This window comes from Anser anser, assembly GCF_964211835.1.
Source record: "Anser anser genome assembly, chromosome: 3".
Classification (NCBI taxonomy): Eukaryota; Metazoa; Chordata; class Aves; order Anseriformes; family Anatidae; genus Anser; species Anser anser.
The window spans coordinates 95,599,815-95,611,416 of record NC_139722.1 but is presented as its reverse complement, the minus strand read 5'-3'; the positions used below and the strand labels follow the sequence as shown (position 1 = coordinate 95,611,416).

The following is an 11,602-nucleotide window of genomic DNA, read 5'->3' as shown; positions in this document are numbered from 1 at the left end:
CTCAGCAGATCAGATCTCCTGAGTGCATTCATTGCAATACAGGGGGGAAACCTGGAGCCATACAGGGGTTTTGGTCCCAACTTTTGAAAAACTCTCCTTCTCGTGGCCCTTCTCATGGTCCCCAGAGTCCAAGGCTGCTAGGAATCAGTCCTGCCTCTGTCCAGGCAGATTTACTACCCAAAACATCTTTGCATGTTCTGAACACTCAGCTGGCTCCATCATAACAGGAGACTCCTTTGCTTGCAGATTAGTGTAATGCTGCAGCTGCAAAAGTCACGTACAGCAGCTATAATGATGAAATTATGAAGAGTAATGAGGAATTGATCTGTTATCTATCTCATAAATACATGTTTTAATGTACAGAAAAAGCACAGTGTTGACTGAAAATATTGCAATCCTCAGGAAAAAAAAAAAAAAGATGTTAGACAGAAGTGTCAAGTCTTTACATATGGTTCACCTAAAAAAAAATCTGACCATTTTTAAGATGGCTACCAGCCAACATTTTGGTAATATTTCCTTTGTGTTTCTGCTCACACAAAGTGATTTATATCCAGGTACTCTCTGGCTGGTTCTCACATTACTATAATGATTTTGATTGTTTGATTATAGCTTTATCTGAACAATTCTGTTTGCCTTATCATATATCCTGAACCTATATAGTGTCATTTACAGGCACCTGCTATGCTGGAGTAGAGTCCATTGTTTCTTCTGTCTTGTCTGGGACTATTTGCGTGTATTGTATGTAAGTTTATGGAGTTGAAGGGGAGAACGAGGACCATATTCTCACCTTGCTGACCAAGAAAATAACAGTTTTCGGCGAAATTACTCTGACATGTGGTAAGGGAAGTCAGGATATGTAGACTCAGTGGCAGTTTTTGCCATGGAGAGAGTTAATATACTTTCCCAGGAAAGAGGTGAGGCCAGAGCTGTGTCACCAGCCCAGAAGACGTGAGGCAATTGGTCTGCAAGGGAAGCACAGTTGAGCCCAGCTGTGATGAATGAGGTCATCTGTATGGGACTGTGCATAAGGAACATGCTCCAGGACTTCAGGATTTGCTACACCATGTTACAGGGGAGGATCAGTTCAGACATTTGAGCTGAAAAGTCTGTCTACACAACAGGCAACTTGTTTTGCACAGTTTAGACCTACATGCATGTTAATTGTACTTGCTTTTGGTTATTTGGCATGGAGTACAGAGGAAAGGGAAACTGTAGGTTTACCCTAGCATCAAAATTCAAGAACATAATGCAGTTTATATCAGTATCAATATGACAAGTTAGGCTGTCTTATTCAGTGAAACAACATTGTTCTTTGTATAAATAATAAGCTTGAACAGATATTTCAATGTTTTTTCCCCTGTGAGAAGCTGAAAATGTCCATCATCATTATGATAAAACAAAATATTGATTTATAGAGATTGTACGTTGCTTTACTTTCCACCTTGGGGGAACGATACAAGACATTTAAGAGAAAAAAAAGAAGAAACTTCATTGTGCAAAAAAAACCCCTCTATATTATGCAAGGGTGTTAGTTTTAGTTTTGTTTTGTTTTTCCAGAAAGTACCATTACTTTAAGGTATTATTATTTTCAAAATATATCAGAGAAATCAGAACTAAAAAAGACCATATTTTCGTATTTAGCCAGGACTCCTACAAGTACATAGGCACTGAGGCCAAAAAAAAATCAGTTATGATCAATATTTCATCTGACTCATATAAATTAGCTTGTACAATTTCACTCAGTAATTCCTTCACCAAGCTTGTAATAACATACTGCTAATTAAAAGATTGTGATCTGATAGGTAGCATTTTCATTTATGCTAATAGTCCCAATGATTTTAAAAGAGCTAATCACACCCACATTAGGGATGAAAAATAGCATGTGAAGCTCTTGCTGCATTGATACTGAAACTACTAATGTCTTGCGTTCTGGATAAGTAATCTGTAAGGATTTGGGGCTAGGGGGAAGTGATCTTGGATGTGAAGGCAGTTTCCTTTCCTTTATCCCCTTCTGCAGCTGTCTTCTCAGTCTGTAGATGGTTGGACTTGTGGTGAGAATCTTTCCTGGTACCTGGCTGGCAGGAGCAGCAGCACCACAACCCTTCCTTGAACTATCCCACTTTTGCCCTGCAGAAAACAGAACTACATAGTGTCAGCCCTTCAGGATGACTGTAGATAGCCCTCTGGGGATCGGCTCTGGCTCTTGCACAGAATGGTGTGAAATGGGGCATGTGGCTTGGCCACAAGAGCCATTGCTTGGACCTACATGGGGAATTTGCAGACCTTCATGGTATGACTGTAGCATCCATTGCTAATACACATACACTGGGACAGTGAATCTGAGTCTTGTTTTGCAAGATTCCAGTGTTGAATAATTCTTTGTGTTGAAGTTCCTTATAGAAGAGATCATGCTCATGCTTCACGCTGCATTTCATATTGTATTCGTACAGGCTAGGTGCACGCATAGATTTGCCATCACTGGCTATGATTGCACAAGCATGCAACAAGGGGTGTTAAGGATGCTCCAGAAAGTCATTTAAAATTCTGAAAGGACTACATGGTAGCTACTGAATTGTCTGACTGATGGTACTTTGATGAAACTTCATTTAGCACTCCCAGAAATTTGACAGGAAGAATAAGCGATTCCCAAAGGACCCCTCAGGAACAGTCCAAAGTTAGAGGTCAGCATATTTGTTTCAGAAGAGTGCTGACTGAGCCCTCCTATTGTTGAGTCTGATGAAGCTTTTCTTTTGTTCTCTTCAGTTTAACATCCTCCATTTCTTGCAAACGATTTACCGCTCACTGGAGCCATATCATGGTGGGAGAGAAAAACATGGACTCCTCTGGACAACTATCATCCTTCAGCTTCTGTAAGTGTCTTCTCTTTTGCAAAACTACCCCATACGTAGAAAAAAACAATATACTACTGAAGGCAGATATTCTTACTAGTAAAGTAAGTCACCCAAAGAGAGAGGGCTCTAGTCCAATTAGTGCCAGAAATTAGTGCTAAGAAACTAGCAGCATCAAGAGCAACCCAGCTAGCAGCAGCCAAACGCTGTATCCCATGTACTAGCATTAACTTTAGTGACACAGCCCATGAACCTTTCGGAAGGCACCGAGAATATTGGGAGTGGAAAGCAAAGAAACTTTAGATGGAGGGAAATAGCTTTCATATTTTGATAAGCTACAAAAATGCTTTTTCCAGACAGAGGTGTTTTGTATTACGCCATTCCTGTTGGTCATTTGGAGGGTTTTCATTAGAAGTATGAACTTCTTGCCATAGTAATAAAGGTCAGGCGCTATTGTGCCTCTTTTTATACTGACTAGCACAAGTTATGTATACAAACCCAGGAAGTATTTATTTATGTAGAATACCTACTTAAATAGTGGACTACAAATCATTTAAAGATGCCTATGATATGAATCATGCCACAATTTCACGGATAAGTGGAAACATTATGCAACTTATTGAGTTTTTAAAGCACTAACGATTGTGAACTACACAGCAGACTTGAGCTGGACCTTTTCACCCCTTCTAATATATGCTGTGGCTATTTAATATTCCTCACTGGGGAGTAATGCTGGCATACAAGTCAGCAATATATTAGGCACTGGAGCCATGAACCTAGTGAGAACATAAACTAAACTGATTTTCAATTTTGGTACATTACAAAAAGGGCTATTATTGTGAGGTTAGAGATGTCAAAGTTGGTGACCTGGTATAATTCCTTGCTACATAGTCAAGCATGAAAAGTAATTGGAGGCAGTATAAACTTTTAGATGTTTAGGGTTTTTTCCCCCTAAATTAAATATTCTTTTACATTCCCTTTTTTTTTTTAAAAAAAGTAATCATTTTTGTGAAGCATCATAAAAGCGGAAGTGATCTTTCTGTAAAATTTGCAGTTAATGGAGAAATGTGTGTTTAAAAATGAGGTCACATCTTAACGCTTGGGTTACTTACATAATGCATTGATGAAAAGCAAGTTGCTACCTGCCAGCTAGGAATGACATTAAAATATTATGGCAGCATGTGACCAGCTTTAGAGCTTAAAATCTTGAAAGGACACAGACAATGTCTCCTTTGAAGAAAATTCCTGAAGATCACTTTACAATTTTTGCTAGGCTTTAAAATGCAGGCTAAAATACCCCATGTCCAAGCAGCAGAGATGAAAGTTGTTATTTCTTAGCTTCAACATTTACATCTGAAAAACAACTTCTAAAGTGAGCACAGATTGTCTGTAAGAAAAAATGGGTTAACATTTATCCTAAGAAATTGTGTATTAATACAGTGAATCCCGTCCTACAGGTGTTAGTAACGACTCCACATCCTGACTTACAGCACTGGCTTTGACCAATCTATTCCTGATTTCCCCGGTACAGATATTGTGTGAGCTGGCACAGCATCACTCCCAAACCACTAGACTGCAGAGGGCACTCCTATATAAGAAGGAATTGCAGTCTCTAGGCTCATTTACTTTTAGTCTTGATGATTCATTGTTATTTTTTCTTCTTTAATAATTAATGACACAATTATTACACTACAAGGAAAATATTATTATTATTGACAATTGGCTTTGTTATGATTATTTAATTTTTCCCCCCAAGTTTATACAGTTACAGTGTCTGTCAGTGCTCATATCATGTTTGGGTCATCAGCCTCAGAAATTAAACATACAACAGAAGGAATACCTATTAATATACCATCCCCAGGCATAACTTGAGTAAAGCAGCGCAGGGATGGAGACAACCTTTGCCATGTGCCTGGAAAGTCAGAAAAGTTCTGTCAGAGGCAGGCCATCCATGGAGCAATCCTCTTCCTCTTGTCCCATTTCCAGAAAAGTTTGTTGGAAGCATTACTTTGGTCTGTATTTCAGCTGTGACAGATGATTGCAAGAAAAGAAGCAGCTTCTCAAGCAATGGGGCCTGAGCTTTTTGGAGTGGATCTCTGCCCCCTGAACAGCTTGCTTTTCAGGACCTGGGGCTGTTTAGACAGGATGTTCATATGTATGAGCAGGATGTTCTCCTCTATGAACGGGAGAGCTGTAGTTTGCCTGGCACAGCAGAGGCACAGGGTGCACAGCATGTGGCAGAGGCAATGCTATTAACTGGGGACTTTCTGAATATTGGGCAGGTAGGATAAGGCTGCCATAATGTAGACTACTCTAGAACTGTTACATTAGGCCATTAAAACCTTGAGATGCCTCAAGATTTTAAAGAAGCAATTGTAGTTTTTGGCTACTGTGGTCCTAACCCACGTTAGGAGGTAAAGAGAGGTAAAGTCTGTAGTGGCGTCATCCGTCATCTCAGCCTTAGGGATGAATAGCTTAAAGCCAACAGAATTCATTCTGGAAATTCAGCTGGCGGCTGTGCAGGTCCTATACTGCCATTTAAATGTGCTTCCGATATTTAGCTTTGTTTAATGAGAACAAGTCCATACTATCTTTGGCTTCTGCATGGGACACAGCTCATGTATCATCCAACAGACAACAGATGGGTCACTCTGTTTCCTGTGGGTAGTGGAAAGTGATCTGCCTTTTCACACTTACTTCTGGAAGCTTGTCATAGGGAAAGTGCAAGATCAAGCTAACGCTGCATGAAAGAGCTGAGTAAGCAAGGACAGAGGGACCTGGCTGGTGGAGTAGCAAATACACTTCCACGGCTGAGCCCTGATTCATGTTTATTTTCAAACTGAAGACCTCACATTTCAAGTGAGATATTTGCTCAGTAAAATATATGCATTTCGTATTTCATTACCACATGCTACATATCTAGTACAGTGGTTAAGAAATGAAGTAGTGTGGAAAGGGCTGTGATTCAGTGGAGCTGTAACCATAAAGATTCCACTGAATGGGATTTTCCCTTGTTCCAAACTGTTATCTCACTAGATAAAAACATTGTGTTTTATGATTAAGTTAATTGTGCTGGACAAGCCAGTCTGCAGTCCTAGAAGCCTGGATTTTCAAATGTGCTGAGCACTGGCAGCTGCAACTAAAGTCAGTGGGGGCATTCAAAGTGCAATTAAATGCAAAGTTCTCTAAAAATTCAGTCTGGAGGCTGGCTGTAAAATTGGAGCAGAGATGCTACCTTGCCTCACAGGGGTGCTGTGAATGTTCATGGCAGACTGAGAAGTTACACTGAAAAGGCTCTGTAAAAATGAAGCCTTTCTTCTGAGCAGGGTTTGGATATAAACATTAAAATAAAGCCTTGAGCCACAGACTGAAGACTGAAGAGGAAACAAACATGTATGGGTTGCCCATTTGTAGACTGAATTAATCCATCTACCACATGGACTAAATTAGTGTTATGCTAGCATATCTAATTCTAGCATTCCCTGACTCTTTTTTTTTTTTTTAAATATAGGTAATATGCATAGACAATGTGTATTTGCATAAGAAATCTTTATAAAAATCATAGAATAATTCAGACTGAAAGAGATATTGGTAGGTCATACAGTTAAACTCCTGCTCAAAGCAGAGTCAATGCTGAAGTCAGACGAAGTTTTTTCAGGGCTTTGACCAGATGGGTCTTGAAAACTGAGCTAATGTTCATAATGGTTTGAGGCAACTGGTTCCATTGCTTAACTTTTGAAAAGACATGGTATCATTTGGGCAGGTATCTTCGTATTTAGATATTCAGTTAAGCATGTAGCTGAGGATATATTTAAACGTTGTAAAAATATAGGGTTGGGAAAACAGAAGGAGAAAAGTTGGTTTTAGTCCCAGTATACATGTGCTACAGGAAAAAAAAAAAGGGGGGGGGTGTTTTAAAATGTCAGTATTACCAACCTGGGTTTCTGAATTGCAGTTTTATCTATACACGTTATAAGATTTTTCGTGTCATATATCAGTTGTATTTTGAAATTTGATTGCACTGTTTAAGTCAGGTAAAATTAAATAAGACCTTATACTTTAGATACACAGTCCAGAATGTCTAGAACTTAGAAATTACTATAATCTATTTTCTGAATATTCATTGTGGAATGTCTTAGTAATGGATGAGGGGAGATCACTGACTTTAGCAAAGTTTTCGTAACTGTCTCCCATAACTTACTTTTAGACAGACTGACAAAGTACAGGTTAGGTAAATGGATGGTAGGGTGGAATGAAAACTGGCTGACCTGCTCTGCTGAAACAGCTGGGACCAGTGGCATGAAGCCTAGCAAGTCACTAGTGGTATACCCAAGGGGTTAATACTAGGGCTAGTATTGTTTAACATCTTTATTAATGACCTGGATGGTGGGACAGACTTCACTCTCAGCAAGTTTTCTGGGAGGAGTGGTGGATAGACAAGATGGTTGTGCTGCTGTTTAGAGGCACCTTAAGAGGCCGGAGAAATGGGCTAATAGGAAGTTCAACAAAGAAACATGCCAAATACACTTCCCTGGGAAGAATAACCCCAGGCACCACCACATGCTGGGGCATGTGTGGCTGGAAAGCAGCATGGCAAAGAAGGCCTCAGGAATTCTGGTGGACACCAATTTGACCATAAGCCACCAATATGCAGGTACAGCAAAGAGGTCAGCAGCATCCTGGGCTGCATTAAGAAGAATATTGCCAGAAGGTCGAGGGAGGTGATCCTTCCTCTCTATTCAACACTGGTGGGACGTATCTGTAGTGCTGGGTTTACTTCTGGCTTTCCCAGTACAGCAAAGACAGACATACTGGAGTGAGTTCAGCCAAGGACTATGAAGATGATTAAGGGACTAGTGCATCTGACATGTGAGGAGAGGCTGAGATCTGGGACTGTTGAGCCTGGAAAAGAGAAGACGCGGGAGGGATCTCATCAATGTGTAAAAATACCCTAAGGGAGGGTGTAAAGAAGATAGAGCCAGGCTCTTTTCAGTGGTACCACTGAAAGATAAGAGGCGATAGGCACAAATACAAACACAGAAACTTCCATTCTTCCATCTAAAAATAAAAAAAAATATAAAAAAAACATAAAAGTAGTTTTACTATGAGGCTAATCAAACACTGGAACAACTTGGGAAATCTCTGCCCCTGGAAATACTCAAAACAAAACTGGACATGGTCCAGTGAAAGTGACAAGCTCTTGTTAACTGTTTTTGTCATGAAGCTGGACTAGATGATTTTCAGAGGTGTCTTCCAACCTCAACCATTCTGTGATAATGTAGGCAATATTTTTTTCCAGTTTCTTTTTTGTTCACTTCCCTTGCAATATTGGTAGAATAGATCAATTTCTAGCCTGTTCTAGTTTGGGTTTTCGTCTTTTTTCTCCTTTATGAACTCCATCTTTTCCTTTTGTGGATGCTGTTGTCTAATTTTACAAGTTATTATAGCATTCTGCTAGGCCTCCTAAACTGCTTCTTCTTCAGTGAGTGGAGCTTCAGAGTAGCATCATTGAGTGTCCCACTGGGAAAATATATTAAACAAAATACAGCATGGAATGTAGCAGAAACTGAAATTGAAATGTTCTCCCTAATCTCCCTACAGTAGAAACCAAATTTATTTCAATATACTGTTTGAACTGAACAGGCTGAAGACTTGTAAAAGGCAAGAACTAATTTGCCCACAACTACATATAAACTGAAGAAGTGACCATGAATGAGAGCTGACATACGAATAATAGCACTAAGGTGAAATTAATATATAAGAATAGAAATTTGTAATTTAAATCATTTCAGGGAGTGGTGCTAGGGAAATAAAAATACCAAAGCTGAATACCCATAATAACAATCATTAGAATTAGCAGTAAATATTGCCCTGCAGCATGCTGTTACAGCTGAGATCGTTTTGCAATGTCTAAGATGCTATGACATAGTGATTTATATGCTTCTCTACCTAAATCTTAGAGAAAAAGTATATCCTATTGTCTTAACACATTTCCTGCCTTTCACTGAATGGTTGTGACTGGCCTTCTCACTTTTCAGCCATCTTCGGATAGGTTTTTCTAATAAGTATTTAACCACATAGTGGGTGACATGACATAAACTCAGCAGTGTACCTTGCCAGGATGATGGAAACATTTTTAAATACTGCTGCATAAAGCATTGAAATATAACAAGCTATTTAAATGATTAACACTTTGATTATTAGTAGGCTAGCAGATAATTACGGGATGATTCACAATGTTGTGTTGTTATAATAGCTACCCTTACTTGAATTTTGGTAATATTCAAAAATTGTTCAGCACAACTGCAAAAGACCTTTCAAAGTCTATAATACTTCACAGGCAAGTAGACTCAACGCTGTGTCAAACTGTACATGCTAATTATGGGAGAACCCCAGACCTTTTTTTTTTTTTGTACTTTCTGCTTTTTTCTTTTTAACATTCCTTTCAAAACTACTTGTTCCCATTGGCCTTCAGTAATGTTTCTTGGTTCACTGGTATATTTATATCATGAGACCATGTGATGAGTGACACTAGATCATCTTTTTTTCTCATTCAAATTTCTAAGTAGAATGAATCTTCTAAACCTTAACTGCCCATTTCAGCAATGCCTCAAGCATCTATTTTGTGATAGTGATATTCAGGCTTTCTGTCTTTTTTTGCATGTTTTGAGTTAGGCCGAAAGATACTGAATGGGGGAAAAACATCATTTCTTCTAAAATCTAGCCTCACTTTCTGTACTTGTCTTTACTCTGCCTCTGTGTTTAGATATTTTTTTGTTGTTCAGGAAGAAGAAATACTATGCTCTTCCTTTGAAGAAATCTATCAATAACAATTCTTCAAGATCTAACTTTTTCCAATATCCTGAACTCTCATAAAGACTGTTGGTTTTGGTTAAAGACTGTGTCACAAACAATCATTTGTAGAAAGAGCAGAGGTGTTTCTCCAACGCCTTTCTGTGTCATACATGACAACTAAAATCAAGACCAAAATATCTAATTTAGAAACAGCAGTTAAAGGATCCAAAAGTCAGTTCCCATCAAACATAAGTAATTTTTGTGCTCTGCTGGGGATGTTTGAGATATTTATGAAATCCAGATAGAGAAATTAACATTTCTGAATCATCCTAGAACAAATGATGGGGAGTGGGATCATGCTGGGTTGTATAACGTCCTCTTCTATAAAAATATTTTCCATTATATTTTGTGGAACATTTATAACCCAAAGGATTCATGCAAAAATCCAGACCATTATTGTAACAATATAGGGGGAAATAACACATAGCAGAATGATAATTGTTTACCATGATGTAGGGATTAAAATGTAGTCAATATCTTTGCTTGCTTCTAACTTTTTGCTGCAGCCAAGGTAATATCATAGATTTCATACAGTGAAGGCAAAATTGCACGCAACATTTCTCTCTCTTCTCCTAGCACTTTTTAAATCAAAGTGATTTATATTTGGGTTGTTAAACCAAAGAGAAAGCACATGAAGAATATATCTCTATCTAAAATACCCATCTAATTGTCGCTGGGGGACACAGAAAATATTTTCATCAACATCATTTGTACTGCAAACACATTGCACACAACGGCTGAAACAAGGACATCAGGCACTGTGTAATCACATAATAAAAGGTAGTTATTGATCTGAATTTTGTGTTTAAAGTACATACATCAGACAGAAAAGAGAGAAAGGACGAATACCAGAATGGGACTGGAAGGTGAGGCAAGAGAGGCTAAGGGCCTGGCCCAATATTGCTTAGGAAGATGGCAGGAACTGCTCTCCCCAGCATCTCAGCCAGCACTTCAGTAGCATTCTCTTGAGTAAAAGGAGAACTGGAAGATAAATAAAATGGCTAAATCTTTATCTTCTTTCAATGAAACATGTAACTTGGTTTCAATTTGAAGTTCAGATGAAGGTTGAGTCTTGTCTTATTTTATCTAAATGAGTTCATCTGTCTCATATCATGGCTTTACTTTGTTATGCATTTCAGCCTTCTGGTCTTTTTCATGCTAGGTAGTAAATACTGTCTCTTTTCAACAGTCGAAATGTCAGGACACGATCATTTTGAATATCCAAGAAAAATCTGTGAAATGCTGCATTTCTTTTTCTGTGATCTCTGTAAAGAAGCCAAACATGATTTCCTTGTTTATAGGGCTAGAGGACTGGAAGTGACCTCCAGGGTCACTGAGTCCAGTGCAGTGAATTCAGCCCAGTGCGCACAGGCACTACATCTTATAATCTCTTTCACATGCTCACAGACTGGTTTTGTGGGTTTATTTTTGGTGAAGTTTGAACACTTTCCTGCAAACAGACACTAGACTAGGAAACAAGATTTTGCTTTTTGGTGGAGAGTGAAGCCTAAGAGCCCCCAAGCAGAAAAGACCTTACAGAATCAGTCATATTTCATGAAGGTGACCTGAGGAGGGGGTTCTGCCTGGCATGTCAGTGGGTGCAACAAGGTCCTGATGCCACCACTTTTACCCATCTCAGTGATGGTGCCCACCTTAGCTTTCTGTATCTCAGTTTCCCCATCAGTACCTAGGGAACAACAACTGTGAAGTGCCATCAGATCTGCTGGTGAATAGCTTTATATTGGATTTGCACTCAGTCTGAGGCAGGCCAGAACAATCCATGCAGCTTCAGCTCCTGTTACTTGTGATAAGTTTACCCTAACTTTAAAATAATCATGACCCTGTCTTAGCTTTTTATGATCAGCTATTTAAGTTGAAAAGGTCACTCCTTTCTCCGG

The 11,602-nt window shown here is 38.9% G+C and overlaps 2 protein-coding genes across 4 annotated transcripts in view; one reads left to right on the top strand and one right to left on the bottom strand.

The window, feature by feature from the left end:
* The window catches only part of LOC310896496 (uncharacterized protein), a 236,864-nt gene that overhangs the window by 1,651 nt on the left and 223,611 nt on the right, over nt 1–11,602 (bottom strand). The window lies entirely within an intron of this gene.
* LOC310896494 (uncharacterized protein) overlaps nt 1–11,602 on the top strand; it is a 175,842-nt gene that overhangs the window by 136,771 nt on the left and 27,469 nt on the right. For both annotated transcript variants that reach the window (XR_014581538.1, XM_083828837.1), the window contains one exon: nt 2,764–2,870. The gene's annotated coding sequence lies outside the window, so the exon portion shown is untranslated. The remainder of the gene's footprint in view (nt 1–2,763; nt 2,871–11,602) is intronic.